This window comes from Ips typographus, linkage group LG2 (genome assembly GCF_016097725.1).
Source record: "Ips typographus isolate SLU linkage group LG2, UJ_Ityp_2.0, whole genome shotgun sequence".
Taxonomy (NCBI): Eukaryota; Metazoa; Arthropoda; class Insecta; order Coleoptera; family Curculionidae; genus Ips; species Ips typographus.
In genome coordinates, this window is record NC_138423.1 from 527,434 (window position 1) to 546,422 (window position 18,989).

General features: G+C 32.3%; 1 protein-coding gene across 4 annotated transcripts in view; it reads left to right on the forward strand.

The window, feature by feature from the left end:
- The window catches only part of Ser (protein serrate), a 223,794-nt gene that overhangs the window by 85,125 nt on the left and 119,680 nt on the right, over nt 1-18,989 (forward strand). The gene's annotated exons all lie outside the window — the stretch shown is intronic.

An 18,989-nucleotide genomic window follows, 5' to 3' on the forward strand; every position in this document is an offset into this window, starting at 1 on the left:
TGAGCAGCGGGGTTGCCATAATTTTACGAGCTGATTTTTTGCATAATCGGCTTCGTTATCATATCGGCAAATTAACGGACCTTTTCGAAATGAAGCTATAAAATTGAGGATGTTATTGCCCATGTTCAGAACTGACAACGCGCTCACCAAAGGCGGCATCGCATTTTTCTTTAGTAGCCGACAAAATCGGCAGGATGTAGGTATGCAGGTGCCCACGTAAGATTCGTAACGAATTTCGTGAGTGGTGAAAAATTGCCTGTAAAAATATCACTAGGTGGTAACAAAAAATTAACTTTAATCAAGGTACCAAAGCAACAAATTGCGTTTTTAACTGGAAGTCTGGTGGTTTTTTGGCAGAAAAGATTTTTAATAAATTTGGCAACATTGTTGAGTTAATTTTCTGGTTTTACAGTTCTATGAAGAGGATTTTGACAATTGTCATATATAGAAAAAAAACTAAAATTACATAAGTCAGAAAATGTTTTAAATGCCAAAAATGCACTAATGAAGGTAAAAATGGATTCAACCAAAATTTAACTGATTTCGTGACTTTTCAAGAATGTTTTGTTGTTTTGTACCTCTATGGGATTCGATTTGACAGTTTTCAGGTTTAGAACAGAACAAAAAACAGAGTGGTAACTGTCGGTCAATTGTCATAACTGTCAAAATTCCATTCATAAAGCTATAAAATGCGTTTGGTACTGTTTATACTAATTTTTTCAGGGTTTTACACCGTTATTGAAAGGATTTTGGTTGTCGTAAAAATGCCAAAAATGCACTGATGAAGGTATAAAATGCATTCAACCAAAGTCACACTGATTTCGCTACTCTTCAAGGAAGTTTTGTAGTTTTGTACTTCTATGAGATTGAATTTGACAGTTTCCAGATTTAAAACAGAACAAAAGACATAGCTTTAACTGACAGCCAAATATCAGAACTGTCTAAACTCCACTCATAAAGCTTTAATATACGTTTGGTACTGTTTATACTGATTTTACTGGATTTTAAGACAGTGTGGTGGTTTTACTATTTTATGGAAAGGATTTTGACGGTTGTCATATTTAAAAATAGACAAAAATTGAGTCAGAAACCGACAACCAAATATTACAAATGTCAAAAATGCACTAATAAAGGTAAAAAATGGATTCAACCAAAGTTAAACTGATTTCGTTACTTTCAAAGATGTTTTGTGGTTTTGTACCTCTATGGGATTCAGTTTGACAGTTTTCAGGTTTAGAACAGAACAAAAAACAGAGCGGTAACTGTCGGTCAATTGTCATAACTGTCAAAATTCCATTCATAAAGCTATAAAATGTGTTTGGTACTGTTTATACTGGATTTTTCAGGGTTTTACACCTTTATGGACAGGACTTTGGACAGTCATATTTAAAAATTGACAAAAATTGAGTCAAAAACAGACAATTAAATGTTAAAAATGCTAAAAATGCACTGATGAAGGTATAAAATGCATTCAACGAAAGTCACACTGATTTCGCTACTCTTCAAGGAAGTTTTGGTGTTTTGTACCTCTATGAGATTGAATTTGACAGTTTCCAGATTTAAAACAGAGTAAAAGACAGAGCTGTAACTGACAGCCAAATGTTAGAACGGTCTAAACTCCACTCAAAGCTTTAATTTACGTTTGGTACTGTTTATACTGATTTTACTGGATTTTAAGACAGTGTGGTGGTTTTACTATTTTATGGAAAGGATTTTGACGGTTGTCATATTTAAAAGTAGACAAAAATTGAGTCAGAAACCGACAACCAAATATTACAAATGTCAAAAATGTACTAATAAAGGTAAAAAATGGATTCAACCAAAGTTAAACTGATTCGTTACTTTCAAGGATGTTTTGTGGTTTTGTACGTCTATGGGATTCAGTTTGATAGTTTTCAGGTTTAGAACAGAACAAAAAACAGAGCGGTAATTGACGGTCAATTGTCATAACTGTCAAAATTCCACTCATAAAGCTTTAAAATACGTTTGGTACTGTTTATACTGATTTTACTGGATTTTAGGACAGTGTTGTGGTTTTACTATTTTAATGGAAAGGATTTTGGTTGTCCTATTTAAAAATTGACAAAAATTGAGTCAAAAACAGACAATTAAATGTTAAAAATGCTAAAAATGCACTGATGAAGGTATAAAATGCATTCAACCAAAGTCACACTGATTTCGCTACTCTTCAAGGAAGTTTTGTAGTTTTGTACTTCTATGAGATTGAATTTGACAGTTTCCAGATTTAAAACAGAACAAAAGACAGAGCTGTAACTGACAGCCAAAGGTTAAAACTGTCTAAACTCCACTTGACGGTTGTCATATTTAAAAAATTACAAAAATTGAGTCAGAAACCGACAACCAAATATTACAAATGTCAAAAATGCACTAATAAAGGTAAAAAATTGATTCAACCAAAATTAAACTGATTTCGTTACTTTCAAGGATGTTTTGTTGTTTTGTACCTCTATGGGATTCGATTTGACAGTGATAGTTTTCAGGTTTAGAACAGAACAAAAAACAGAGCGGTAACTGACGGTCAATTGTCATAACTGTCAAAATTCCATTCATAAAGCTATAAAATGTGTTTGGTACTGTTTATACTGGATTTTTCAGGGTTTTACACCTTTATGGACAGGACTTTGGTTGTCGTATTTAAAAATGGACAAAAATTGAGTCAGAAGCAGAATTTCGATACTTTTCTAAAGGCTGTTTTGTTGTTTTGCAGCTCTATGGGATTGAATTTGACAGTTTCCAGATTTAAAACAGAACAAAAGACAGACTGTAACTGACAGCCAAATGTCAGAACTGTCTAAACTCCACTCATAAAGCTTTTTAAAATAAGTTTGATACTTTATACCGATTTTACTTGATTTTAAGAGAGTGTTGTGGTTTTACTATTTTATAGAAAGGATTTTGACGGTTGTCATATTTAAAAATAGACAATAATTGAATCAGAAACAGACAACCAAATGTTGCAAATGTCATATACACTAAAAAACACTAAAAAATTTGGTACAGTCAGGGAGAAAAGCGGTGTCAAAATTTGAACTGCCAAAAACACAGTTTAAAAGGACAGTCAGGGACAAAATCGCTTGTAAAACCCACTTGTAGTGAGAAAGTGACTGTTTAAGCACATTTTTGGAATATTCATTAGATTTCCTATCCAATAATACAAAAAAATACTAAAAAATTTGGTACAGTCAGGGAGAAAAGCGGTGTCAAAATTTGAACTGCCAAAAACACAGTTTAAAAGGACAGTCAGGGACAAAATCGCTTGTAAAACCCACTTGTAGTGAGAAAGTGACTGTTTAAGCACATTTTTGGAATATTCATTAGATTTCCTATCCAATAATACAAAAAAATACTAAAAAATTTAGTACAGTCAGGGAGAAAAGCGGTGTCAAAATTTGAACTGCCAAAAACACAGTTTAAAAGGACAGTCAGGGACAAAATCGCTTGTAAAACCCACTTGTAGTGAGAAAGTGACTGTTTAAGCACATTTTTGGAATATTCATTAGATTTCCTATCCAATAATACAAAAAAATACTAAAAAATTTGGTACAGTCAGGGAGAAAAGCGGTGTCAAAATTTGAACTGCCGAAAACACAGTTTAAAAGGACAGTCAGGGACAAAATCGCTTGTAAAACCCACTTGTAGTGAGAAAGTGACTGTTTAAGCACATTTTTGGAATATTCATTAGATTTCCTATCCAATAATACAAAAAAATACTAAAAAATTTGGTACAGTCAGGGAGAAAAGCGGTGTCAAAATGTGAACTGCCATAAACACAGTTTAAAAGGACAGTCAGGGACAAAATTGCCTGTAAAACCCATTTGGAGTGAGAAAATGACTGCTTTAAGCACATTTTTGGAATCCTCATTCAATTTCCTATCCAATAACCTAAAAAACGCTACAAAATTTGGTACAGTCAGTAAGAAAAGCGGTGTCAAAATTTGAACTGTCAGAAACACAGTTTAAAAGGACAGTCAAGGACAAAATTGCCTGTGTTTTAAGCACATTTTTGGAATCTTCATTAAATTTCCTATCCAATAACACAATCAAAATGCACTAATGAAGGTATAAAATGCATTCAAATGTTTTGTTGTTTTGTACTTCTATGGGATTGAATTTGACAGTTTGCAGATTTAAAACAGAACAAAAGACACAGCTGTAATTGACAGTCAAATGTCATCTGTCAAAATATGACCTAAAAATGTAATAGAAAGTAAAAATCAACAGTTTAGGAATAAGACTATGGATTTAAATATTTTAAATTTGACAAATGAAGAAACAAAATTTAAATCTAGAGAATAAAAAGCATATTATTAAACAGTCCTAGAAAAAAAAATAAAGACACTAAAATTTACGTAATATACCGGGTGTTTAATTGGAAACAAGATTCACTAACTATAACATCCCACAATGATTATAAAGGCAAACCCACACACGTTCAAGTTAACCATTAAAAAAATGGTTCATTTAATTTAATTCGGCGTGGAAATCCTCAATAAAACGTTAAACAACTGATCCTAATTTCAATTTATATTCATGCGAATTCCACATACCCAGACTCGGCTTCAAAGTACAAAATAACCCGTAAAACAAGTAGTGAACTGTCTATGTCTATACGATCCACAGTAATTTAATTTTTCTATTGGATATGCATCGACGGTTTAATGAAATAATTGTGTTTATCCAATTAAGCTCGGTCGGATGAGCAATGCAGTTTACATTTTTATTACACCGACTACAGTTAATTAGCAATCATTTACGGTTGTAATTGCTCGACTAAAAATTAACTCGTCCACCTTTCTCGGTGTAATTTCAGTTAAATTTCGCACAAAAACACCAGTTACGACAGCATATGGTGCGTATGAGGAAGTAACGCGACCAGAATGTGTGTACAAGTGTCGTATAATCAAAACCGATTGTGTAAAACCAACAAAGCCCCATTCACACCACACCCCCGAAATTACCACCCTCATTCAAATAATAATAAGGGTTGGTGTTGCATTCAATTGTCAAGGGAGTAAAAGAGCACGCGCCCTATTAAGGGCACTGCACTCTCAGAGCTATTGAATTTTTCCTTTTTGCAAATCTGTTCTCGTTTCAGCCCGACCAGAAAAGGTTCTTGACCGACTTAATTTTGAGGAAACTCTCGTCGCAATCAATAGAGTTGAAACACACCATATATTTAAAAGGGGTATTTATTCCCGTCAAAATCCTTATGTAAAACCTATGCAAATAGGGCATTTGCATCCGTCTGAACTCGTTATTGTTATAATTAACAATTTGTATTCACTGATAATTTTATTTTATCTCAGTAATCAGTAATTTTTTAAGTTTTTAACCAACAAAATGCAAATCAGTTGAAGAATGAACTAAATAAGTGTAAATAGGAATATTTGGCCGCAGAAGATTACCTACTACACATCTGTCAATATAAATATTTATCGATCACTCGAATATTCCCATATAAATCAATCATGTAAAACTTAGTGATCATGTCAGCGGGGATTTCCTTTAAGTCAATAAAAGCAAAAAAAAGTAACATTGTAAGGCTGTGAGAGTGAAAGTATTCGATTAGGGTCATTTTGGTTTTGCTAGTCTTATTTTTGGTAGTATTTGACATGAAAGGTTTCTGATTCTTAATCTGCTGACTATATTACTAGGGTAGAAACTATATGAGAAAACTAGCCCACCATTCTAGATCTAATTTTTGGGTCAATGTTGATGATACGTTTTTGTAATAAGTAACATATTGTTGCACTTTTATCCATTTTGCGGAGAAAGTAGACTTATGTATTTCCAAATAATGTGAATTTGTGAATTAAACAATAATAAAAATTAATAAAAGTCTTATACCAGCTTTGCTGATTCGTTAAGCTCCTCTTTCTCTTCCTTTCTCAGACACAACACTCTATTATCTCTTTCATTTATATTTTAACTTTTTTTTCTCTTCTTTTATGGTTTTGTCCATTCAACGATCATTTCCTCGTCTAACTTTTTGCAAACTTGATAAACTGCTTTTCTCTTTTCAGAGTGCTCCCATTATTTCTGTCAATCTTGTCTTTCTCTCTGTCGTCGTTTATCCTATTGGTATTATCTTTCTTTTTCCTCTTTTCCATAGCATTCACTTTTTCAGCGTTTAACAATATAACCAATTCCTTGTAGAGTATAATTTTTCACTCACTTTTGACTTCAAATATTAGAATTTTTCGTTGTTTTTTTGTATACAATCAACAAATTTTACTAATCACTCAACAATTATACCACTGATCAACCTCTCCACCACCAATGCAATGTTGTCAAGTTTTGCACTCTTTTCCTAAATAACTGGTTCAAATCTATTATACCTATGTTCTTCCTAGCTTTTACTTGAATTTTTGTATTAGTTAGCATATTGTTACTTCAAAATACAAGGTAGAAACAAATATACAGTAATATGATTAAAGATTTCAATTCCAACTTCTTTGACAAGCAAAAATGTTGACAAATATCTACTTCAAGCTATAAGAACACTAAAAGCCGTAATAAACATTTCAAGAACTTGACGTATGCTGCTTGCATCTGGTGACAAATTGTAAAGTTGGCAACATGTGGACAGGGTTATATTTATTATATTTTGAATGAAAACGTCAATTTTATCATCTGAATTATCAAGTTTCAGCAATGAGGGCGTCAATTTCATAATCTGTTGTACCAAATTTCAACAAATAAAATTGTAATTTATCATTTAAGTTATGAAAACATCAATTTCATTATCCAAAGTACCAAATTTTTCAACTGTCTACTATCATCCAGAGAGTCTTTAATTTTACAATCCTATTTACCAAATTTCATCACTAAATATACCAACGTCATGATTTAAAACGTCAATTTGATCATCTGAATTATCAAGTTTTAGTAAGAAATATTTAAATTTTATTATTTAAAATATTAAATTTCAGCACTGACGACGTCAATTTCATAATCTGTTGTACCAAATTTCAACAACTAAAATTGTAATTCCTTCCATCCTTTTAAGTCCTATATTTAACCTGTGAAAACATCAATTTCATTATTTAAAGTACCAAATTTCAGCATTCAACTGTCTACTATCATCCAAAAAGTGTTTAATTTTACAATCCTAATTACCAAATTTCATCACTAAATATACCAACGTCATGATTTAAAACAGTGAAAAGTCAATTTTATCATCTGAATTGTCAAGTTTCAGCAAGAAATATTTAAATTTTATTCGTTAATTTCATAATCTGTTGTACCAAATTTCAACAACTAAAATTGTAATTCCGCCTTTCTAAGTCTTATACTTAACCAATGAAAACATCAATTTCATTATTTAAAGTACCAAATTTCAGCATTCAACTGTCTACTATCATCCAGAAAGTCTTTAATTTTACAATCTTAGTTACCAAATTTCATCACTAAATATACCAACGTCATGATTTAAAACGTCAATTTTATCATCTTAATTATCAAGTTTCAGCAAGAAATATTTAAATTTTATTCGTCAATTTCATAATCTGTTGTACCAAATTTCAACAACTAAAATTGTAATTCCATCCTTTTAAGTCTTATATTTAACTTGTGAACACATCAATTTCATTATTTAAAGTACCAAATTTCAGCATTCAACTGTCTAATATCATGCAGAAAGTATTTAATTTTACAATCCTATTTACCAAATTTTATCACTAAATATACCAACGTCATGATTTAAAACGTCAATTTGATCATCTGAATTATCAAGTTTTAGCAAGAAATATTTAAATTTTATTATTTAAAATATTAAATTTCAGCACTGAGGACGTCAATTTCATAATCTGTTGTACCACATTTCAACAACTAAAATTGTAATTCCTTCCATCCTTTTAAGTCCTATATTTAACCTGTGAAAACATCAATTTCATTATTTAAAGTACCAAATTTCAGCATTCAACTGTCTACTATCATCCAAAAAGTGTTTAATTTTACAATCCTAATTACCAAATTTCATCACTAAACATACCAACGTAATGATTTAAAACATCAATTTTATCATCTAAATTATCAAGTTTTAGCAAGAAATATTTAAATTTTATTATTTAAAATATTAAATTTCAGCAATGAGGACGTCAATTTTATAATCTGTTGTACTAAATTTCAACAACTAAAATTGTAATTCTTTCCATCCTTTTAAGTCCTATATTTAACCTGTGAAAACATCAATTTCATTATTTAAAGTACCAAATTTCAGCATTCAACTGTCTAATATCATGCAAAAAGTATCTAATTTTACAATCCTAATTACCAAATTTCATCACTAAACATACCAACGTAATGATTTAAAACGTCAATTTTATCATCTGAATTATCAAGTTTCAGCAAGAAATACCTACACTTTATTATTTAAAATATTAAATTTCAGCAATGAGGACGTCAATTTCATAATCTGTTGTACCAAATTTCAACAACTAAAATTGTAATTCCACCTTTTTAAGTCTTATATTTAACCAATAAAAACATCAATTTCATTATTTAAAGTACCAAATTTCAGCATTCACCTGTCTACTATCATCCAAAAAGTCTTTAATTTTACAATCCTAATTACCAAATTTCATCACTAAACAATGAGGGCGTCAATTTCATATTCTGTTGTACCAAATTTCAGCAAAAAATATTTCAATTTTAGCATGAAATCTGTCTGATTTTTGCCATAAAATCGCTGATTTCAGCATTTTAAAAAACTATTTGACAATAATTGAGACTCATTAAAAAGCATGGTAAACGTGTTGAATCAGTTCTATTGTAATCAATTATTAATGCGATAATATGAGTATTTGCGTAAATCACAGCACTATTTGTAGTTTGTTATTGATTAAGAAAATGATTGATTTTGTCAACAATTTTAAAAATTGTTACATAAAAATTACTCAAATATGGCATTACATCCTAGGCAAAAACTTATATTCTAAGCAAAATACAGAATGTACAGCATATTGAGTTGCGCAGACGACAGCAGCTTTATTAGTGGGAGGCAAATGTCAAGAGCTGCAGGATAAAGCTAATGAACTAAATACATTTACTACACAATGTAGGAGAAAAATTAAGCAATTTTTTCTGAACTAGTTGTTTCTTTTTTTTATAAACTTTTTTATCCTCTGGAGCCCAATACGAGCTTCATATGATGTTAAATGGTGGCGTTTTCGCCCACCCAGCAAGAGCGGTACCTTTTACCATGAATATAACAAAACCGCATTTAAATCATGTGTAATTTGTCTTGTGTGCATATTTACCACTCGACTAGGTCTGGTCTTGAAAGTGAAGACGTACGTGGGAGGTGTAAATGCCTTAACACTTCCAAATCGGGGATATGGTGCTGCTATATTTGCCTTATTAGTGTTAATTTTTCAGTTTGGATTTATAACGAAATTAGTGCCACGATTAAACCGTAAGAAACCTCGTGCACTTGCCATGTTTAGAGAGTGGGCAATTATTGAGGATTTTTCCTATGGGCTGACGTTACCACATACCGAGTCAACGATTGATGGAGGCAATCTCGGTAGTAATCCATAAACCGAGAAACGTGAGATTAACTGACAAACGGATAAGTTAAAGGCTGAGGAAGAACTTTAAATCCATAGTTTAGATCTATATAGGGTTCATTTCGTGGCTATGAAATATCTCGAGGAATTTATCTTTATATTGGAAAATAAATCATCAGAGGCGATTTCACGGTCTCGGAAAGTACCTACTACTTATTTTTCGCCTTATCGACCTGTACCATCTCGTTAGTGAACTGTATCAGGCTGGTTTCATGTATCTGGGATCTCAACTTGAATATACCAAGTGAAAAAAAAAACTAATCGTACAAACGCATATTAAATAATTAAATAATTCGTAACACCCCTTCGTTCATTATTCATGCCACTTTAACTGCAACATTGTTGGTTCAGACATGATAGATGATGGATGGACTGAATTCCGCTGTAACTTAATCGGAAATGCGTGTAATTAAACTCTTAAGTTTATAGAATTACGGAATTTACAGAAAATTCCGGTCCGTTAATTTATGCATATGTGTGTACAACCGACAAACATTGAAGAAAAAAACTCTACATACCATCATTAAAAGCTTTTATATGTTGGGAAAAAGGTTGTCTTTGAATGAATCATCATCAGTGTCAAAGTTGTTTACACTTTTCTGTGTTCATTCATACACTGAAAATTACACGTCTGGACTAGTTAGTTAATTTAAAGTAATTCAACTTGTCTTAAGTGTATCAAACAGACGAGAGACGAAAAAAATATAAAATTACTCCTGAAAACGGATCATTTCCATAAATCCTGCGTTATTTGCACATCGTTACAGTTGTGGAATCATAAAAGACTACCTAAGGAGCTGTAATTGCCAAATTAAAATATGTAATAAACCGGGGTCATCGCACGACTAAAAATAAACCAGATATCCAGTTTCGGGGCAAACTGGCCCATAAACCAACTCTAATGATGCCCGAAGCTCACGAAACCAGCTGAAACACCAACATTAATTGCTTAATTCATCAGATAATGTGAGGTCCATCTATGCACGTAACACATTTCATTACGTTCAAGATTAAAACGAAGACCAATCTTTGAAATACTTCTCGGAATTAGAGTTAATTAATGTATGGTATAGAGCTGTAAAGGGGGTTTATATTTTTTTGTGCTTATTTCACCCCATTTGAGGTCTTGTGGTATAAATATACCCTTTGCTGTGTATTGGAACCCTCCTGGAGCAAAATAAAAAATTGCCGAAATGGCACTTTTGCAAAAATGACATTTTTACAAATTTGAATGATTGTACTTTTTTACTTGAACTCTTATAGATTTCACTAAAACACTATTAGAAAAAGGGGAAAAAATACTACAAAATGAGATAAAACTGGCCTCTCTAGCTCTTCATGTTACCGAGATATTGAATTTCAAAAAGTAGTAAAAGAAAACCACTAATACCCCACCATTCTTTTAATTTTTTTGAAAAATTAAAAATTTTAAAGTGCTTTTTTTGTACTTATTTTAGCTAATTTAAGGTCCTTTGGTATAAATATGCCCTTTGCTGTTCATTGGAACCCTCCTGGGTCAAAATAAAAAATTGCCAAAATTGCACTTTTTGCAAAAATGACATTTTTTCAATTTTTCTACTTTTTTATTTGAACTCGTATAGATTTTACTAAAACGCCATTAGAAAAAGGGTAAAAAATACTACAAAATGAGCCAAAACTGGCCTCTTTCTAAGCATATTTTCAAAAAGACAAATTGTAAGCCTTAAAAGACAAACATAAATTAAGAAAACATACAGAATGTCCTGTTTAAAATACGTATAGTGTAAGTATATTGAATTTCACCAATGAACATTAATCAAGCTTTAATGTGAAAGTTTCATAAACAGCCTTTTTCTAATTTTGGCATAAAAAGTGACACTTTTCAAAACTGATTAGAGTGACAAAACGTTTTACTTTTCGTATCTAGTTACGAAAAGTATCACTTTATGTAACTAGTTATGAAAAGTTCATTTCATCACTCCCTGTTTTTATGCATTTCCGTAGAAACATATGGGCGACATCCATCATAACATGTCGTTGTCACAGTTTATACAAGGTGCTATGAAAGTGTAGTACATAATAGCTATTTATGTAACCAGTTACGAAAAGTTCGATTTTGTGTAACGAATGAGTTACACAATAAGACATTTTCGAAACGTGTTGCATACATAATTTTTTCTAATTTTGACCAAAAAGCGGTAAAAACCATCTTTTAAAGTGATTTAACACAAATATTCACTTTCATAGCACCTTGTATAAACTGTGACAACGACATGTTATGATGGATGTCGCCCATATGTTTCTACGGAAATGCATAAAAACAGGGAGTGATGAAATGAACTTTTCATAACTAGTTACATAAAGTGATATTTTATGTAACTAGTTACATAAAGTAAAACGTTTTGTCACTCTAATCAGTTTTGAAAAGTGTCACTTTATATGCCAAAATTAGAAAAACAGTAATTTTCTCACTCCAAGGGGGTTTTACAGGCGATTTTGTTCCTGACTGTCTTTTCAAACCGTTTTTCTGACAGTTTATATTTTGACACCACTCTTCTCGCTGACTTTATCTGATTTTGTAGTATTTTTCATGTCATTAGATAGAAAATTTAATGAGGATTCTAAAAATGTGCTTAGAAACATGATTTGGTCACTCCGAGTGGATTTTGTCCATGACTGTCCTTTAAAACCGTGTTCAAATTTTGGATCACGATTTTTGGATGCTGCATCAACCCAGCTTTTCTTAAATAACTAAAAAACGGGGAAAGTTACGAACATTTTGCAGGGAATCAAAAATGTTCCTAATCAACTCCTTAACCCAACACCGTTAGTTTGCAGAACGGTTCTTGCTTCCAGTATACAGGGTGTGCATGAAAATTATGTTGATTGACTGTTTTTAGTCACGCTGCATGCAATTTTTCAGAGAGAGTTTTTTGCTCAACACCACTGCAAAGAGGAGCTGAAGACGGTTAACTTGAGTGGTTCAACCCCCCTGAACTCACAAAAATAACCGAGTTACATACAGGGTGCCCAAGTTTTTTGAAAATTTGTTGCATCAAACCAGTTTTTGCTAAATAACTGAGAAACGGTGAAAGTTACGACAAATTTGAAAAAGAGCAAAAATGTTTGTTCACAATTTGTCAGTGCTGCTACCAGACAGGGAGTGCAAGTAAAACGTTTTGTCACTCTAATCAGTTTTGAAAAGTGTCACTTTACATGCCAAAATTAGAAAAATAGCTATTTATGTAACTAGTTACGAAAAGATCGATTTTGTGTAACGAATGAATGTTTGTAGGGCGAGCGCAGCGAGGTCCTACAATTTGAATGAGTTACACAATAAGACATTTTCGAAACGTGTTGCATACATAATTTTTTCTAATTTTGACCAAAAAGCGGTAAAAACCATCTTTTAAAGTGATTTAACACAAATATTCACTTTCATAGCACCTTGTATAAACTGTGACAACGACATGTTATGATGGATGTCGCCCATATGTTTCTACGGAAATGCATAAAAACAGGGAGTGATGAATTGAACTTTTCATAACTAGTTACATAAAGTGATACTTTTCGTAACTAGATACGAAAAGTAAAACGTTTTGTCACTCTAATCAGTTGTGTCACTTTACATGCCAAAATTAGAAAAATAGCTATTTTTACCTTTATTTACAAATAATTTATTATATACAAGGTATCCTCAGAACTAAGAACATTTCAAAATTACCTTGTATCTTTCTTAGTACTTACTTGAAGTATTAGTAAATTAAAAAATAATAAAAAATCACACAACTACTATCCATTGAGTAGGACATAAAGATAAATGATCATAGATCTTTACATGCATTTTTGTATAAAATCACTATTGTACACACAGCCATCAGATCTCATTTGTAGATAGATTTGTACTTGGACAAGATCGATTGTAGATTTGCACATTAGCACCGGATATCGCAAAGGGGGTCCTCGTTTCAACGAGCCAACTAATGTGGAAAGTGTCACTTTTCCTAACAGTTTATGATTGATTCGAATCTTATTCCGTCATAAACTGATGGTTTACATGCAACTTGTCCTGTCTTACTCAAACACGATGATGTGATTGAATAGTTCAATCATAGAAATTGTAACTAATGGTGTTTTCAACAATTTGAACAAATAATGTGATTAATTATCAGCTATTAAGTTGTGGTTGATTGATGCTATTCTCAATTAATGACATGAATGTAAAATATTAATTTTTGCAAACATTTCCTTCCAAGTGTGACATTAAAAGGTTTTATTTCCGTTTCCCCTAAGTTGAGTTTAAGGACAGTTCAGATAACTTTAGTTTAGACTGTGTTATTTTGCACCTGATCTGTCACATTCAAACATTTAAAATCAACTTGGAAGTGTTAAGGAAAAAGGCATTAGTGTTCGTAAGCAAAAATCCATCCAAACTCTTTTTCCTGGCGTTATTCGGACGTTCCGCACTATCTCACCAAATCAGCATCGAATAAGATGTAATTAAAGATAAGTCTTGGTACAGTCCGAGCTGTTATAAAGTTGTGTCTAAAACCGATTTGTACCATATTATGCGGCATCGGCTTATTATACCAATCTATAATTAAACACTGATTTGTTATTTAGGGTTGTCGACAAGATAACGCATCGCCTAACAGGACACGCACACACATATTTAATCATATCTGATTTCACATAATAGAACCGTTAGCACATTCACAATAATTTTAAATGGCACCGACTCTATAATTTTAACAGTATAATTAAGTTGCCAGGGTGACCACGTTATAATTTGCAATATAACCCAGGATTGCGTTATATAACCCAGGATTATAGGTACCACAAATTTAGTAGGTGAACTATTTTACGGAATAGAGAATTTTTTGAGCAGTGTACCCATAATAAGCTTGCAACAAAGGAATAAAAATATTCTTTTAAACGAATTAATTACGAAAGGTTGAAGTTATTCAATTTGGCATCATAAACTTTACAAAAATACAGGGTCGAGAAGATTTAAGGTGGAGCCAATTGAGCAAAATTGAAGAGATATTTTGAAATAAATTTCACTTGTTGATTGACACTCCTTCTCATCTACAAAATGTTTCGTTTGTGTTTTAGTTTTTTTCTTCTTTTTAGTAGGTGATCTTTCTTTTCTTCAGTTCCTTCAACACCTTCAACTCTTCCAATTATTTGAAATTAAACGTGTTTCTGAGATTAATATTTTTTCTAATACCACTTGATATCTGTCACTAATGTCAAAACTGTCAAAATTTTACTAAAATTTGCAAGAATTATCACAGTTTTTGAAACAAGACGTGTTTCTGAGATTTATGACAGTTATTTTGAACATTGTCACGTGACCCTTTAGCTAACTAGTATTCTAAAATCACATGACAACTATCACTAACGTCAAATTGTGCTCAAAAGTTGCAATAAATCAAGGTTTAGAAAAGTTTTCTTGCAGTACTTGATATAAAATGTGTTTCTGAGATGTATGACAGTTATTTTCACAGTAGTCACGTGACCGTCTAGCTAAATAGTGTTTCAAAATCACGTGACAACTGTCAGACTGTAATCAAAAGTTGTAAAAAACCGAGTTTAGAAAAATTCTCTTGTAATATTTATTATGAAATGTGTTTCGGATATTTATGATAATTGTTTTCACAGTAGTCACGTGACCGACTAGCTAAATAGTGTTCCAGAACCACATGACAAGTGTCACTAACACCAAATCTGTCAAACTGTAATCAAAAGTTTTAAAAATCCGGGTTAAGAAAAGTTCTCTTGCAATTTTGATTATAAAATGTGTTTCTGAGATTTATGACAGTTATTTTCACAGTAATCACGTGACCTTCTAGCTAAATATTGTTTCAGAACCACGTGGCAACTGTCACTAATGTCAAAACTGTCAAACTGTAATCAAAAGTGGCAAAAATCTGAGTTAAGAAAAGTTCTCTTGAAATATTTATTAGAAAATGTATTTCTGAGATTTATGACAGTTATTTTCACAGTATTCACGTGTCCGTCTGGCTAAATAGTGTTCCAGAACCACGTGACAAGTGTCACTAACGCCAAAACTGTCAAACTGTAATCAAAAGTTACAAAAATCTGAGTTTAGAAAAGTTCTCTTGCAATATTTATTATAAAATGTGTTTCTGAGATTAGTGAGAGTTATTTTCACAGTAGTCACGTGACCGTCTAGCTAAATAGTGTTCCAGAACCACGTGGCAACTATCGCTAACGCCAAAACTGTCACACTGTAATCAAAAGTTGCAAAAATCTGAGTTTAGAAAAGCTCTCTAGAAATATTTATTATAAAATGTGGTTCTGAGATTTATGACAGTTATTTTTACAGTATTCACGTGTCCGTCTGGCTAAATAGTGTTCCAGAACCACGTGACAAGTGTCACTAACGCCAAAACTGTCAAACTGTAATCAAAAGTTACAAAAATCTGAGTTTAGAAAAGTTCTCTTGCAATATTTATTATAAAATGTGTTTCTGAGATTAGTGAGAGTTATTTTCACAGTAGTCACGTGACCGTCTAGCTAAATAGTGTTCCAGAACCACGTGGCAACTATCGCTAACGCCAAAACTGTCACACTGTAATCAAAAGTTGCAAAAATCTGAGTTTAGAAAAGCTCTCTAGAAATATTTATTATAAAATGTGGTTCTGAGATTTATGACAGTTATTTTTACAGTATTCACGTGTCCGTCTGGCTAAATAGTGTTCCAAAACCACGTGACAAGTGTCACTAACGCCAAAATTGTCAAACTGTAATCAAAAGTTGCGAAAATCCGAGTTTAGAAAAGTTTTCTTGAAATATTTATTTTAAAATGTGTTACTGAGATTTATGACAGTTATTTTCACAGTACTCATGTGACCTTCTAGCTAAATAGTGTTCCAAAACCGCGTGACAAGTGTCACTAACGCCAACACTGTCAAACTGAAATCAAAAGTTGCGAAAATCCGAGTTTAGAAAAGTTTTCTTGAAATATTTATTTTAAAATGTGTTTCTGAGATTTATGACAGTTATTTTCACAGTAGTCACGTGTCCGTCTAGCTAAATAGGGTTCTAGAACCACGTGACAACTGTCACTAACGCCAAAACTGTCAAACTGTAATAAGAAGTTGCAAAAGTCCAGGTTTAGAAAAGTTATCTTGCAATATTTATTATAAAATGTGTTTCTGAGATTAGTGACAGTTATTTTCACAGTAGTCACGTGACCGTCTAGCTAAATAGTGTTTCAGAACCACGTGACAACTGTCACTAACGCCAATAACTGTCAAACTGCAATCAAGTCTTGCATTATTTAATATAAAATGTGTTTCTGAGATTTATGACAGTTATTTTTACAGAATCACGTGACTAGCTAAATTATCCTCTAAAACCACGTGATATCTGTCACTAATAATTAAAATCTGTATTTTTTTTTACTGGCATTATTTTTCGATGTAGAATTGATTTGAAATTGAAATTGATTTTTTACAATTATTATAAAAACCCCCTGAATAATAATATAAAATAAAATTGGTTTTTATTTACCGTCACCCAGCGTTTTTTGACTGATTATTCTACCGCCATTAAATATTTTGACTTGGCAACACTGCTTGTAAAAAATGACAGCCGCAACATGTTGGTCAACGCAAATTCATGTAGACTGTGTGTTTATCCTTTTTATTTTCAGTAGATAAAAAAATACGGATCGCGTGTGTTGTATAAGAAAACAACATCATAACATTTTGACGTTTTCCATGTTTATTGATACGTTTCGTATGTAAATGAGATGTCCTCGATACTACACGATATACGCGGTTGTAAGTAAAAAAATCATATCCAACGTGATTATTATGGAATCGCCGCAATTATTGGCGGCAGATGAAGCTTATTAGAGTCATAAATTTAGAAAATGCTTACTGCATCGACTTATCCAAGAATTATACTGTAACCGAGTTTTATCCCGACCAGTATAGAAGAAGAATGAACCACCAAGGATTTACATATAAAGTGAGTTAGAAACCAGATAGCAATTAGCTTTTCCGTGGAGATTATTTATGAAGAAGTACTACCGAATGACATTCTTATTAAATGCCAGTACTACTAATTGGTTTCCTCTAATCTATAAATTGGCACTTGGCCTATTCCTTGCAACCAGCAGGTTGGTTATTTATGAAATATTTGCGTTGTACCTGTACATTTAAATCGTTGTGCGCTCCCCCATAACCTACATGGTAAGCAATTGTGAGATAACAGGATTGCATGTTGGACTCCGAGAGTCATGATTCGGTAACATTTATCAAAACCTTTACGCTTGAGGTGTTTTTGAGATTTTCAGTTTCAGGACGTCGATGCCTAATTAAGTAAACCTTCTCGAATCGTGCAAACAATTAGCTAGGCAAAGGCTGATGAACCTTTTAAAATGCATATTTATATGGCCTGATTCCAATTAACAGACAATAATTACTTAATTTACAGCCGGGCAAACAAGATAAACAAGTGGAGGAAGTCCGGTAGCTGAACTTGACCGCTAGGCATATTATAATCGCGCGTAACCTACGCAAAATGGGTCTCCATCAGTTTGGAATGTAATTTACAACTCATCTTTGAACGGCTCGGAGATTTGTAGCCGTACATATTTTAATAGCTTTAATAAATTGCCTGATTGTATTGGCATTAAATAATAGTTACTATTGATCGTCATGCAAAAAACAGATATGGCCGAGGCGATGATGATAATGAGATAACGACCAAAAACGGTTATCCTTAATAGTTAATAAACATCAGGTCTGACAATATAGGCAACAATCAAAAAATATCACCGGTGATCTTGTAATGGGTATAATCTCCCTTTAATAAAATTTACGAGGCCCCTAAGGGACGTTGTTAGCGATCTTTCACACCAAGCCAACAATGGTAACAGTAGCCGGTGTTAAGCCAACCGTTACCGAAAGATTCCCTTATCCATTCATTTATTGCATTGTTATTTGATTAACGAGTGTTGTTGCGTGCTCAATCCTTAATTCTTAATTAGTACCATAATCTTCTTTTGTTTCTTACCTATTATCAATTAACCCTTAATAATGGATGACTTTTGAAGAGCCAGGTGAAATAATACAAACAAAAGTTAACCAGACATTTTTATTTTTTTCTGTAGTATTAGAATCTGTACTTAATCTACTACTCTATGTAGACGGAGAACAATTAGACAAGATATAACTGTCTGGGTACAGAAACACGAAGAAAGAAAACTCGTGCAGCTTTGTCAAAATGAAGATGAAGATGCTCTATAAATCTTAGAATACGCATGCTGAAGTGTATGTATTCCCAATACTTATGGCTTAGAAACTTGGACGCTTAACAAAACGTGCTTTTGGAAGTCTCTTGGGAAGCTTAAGAAGGTTTCAGAGGCTTCTGGCAACTAAA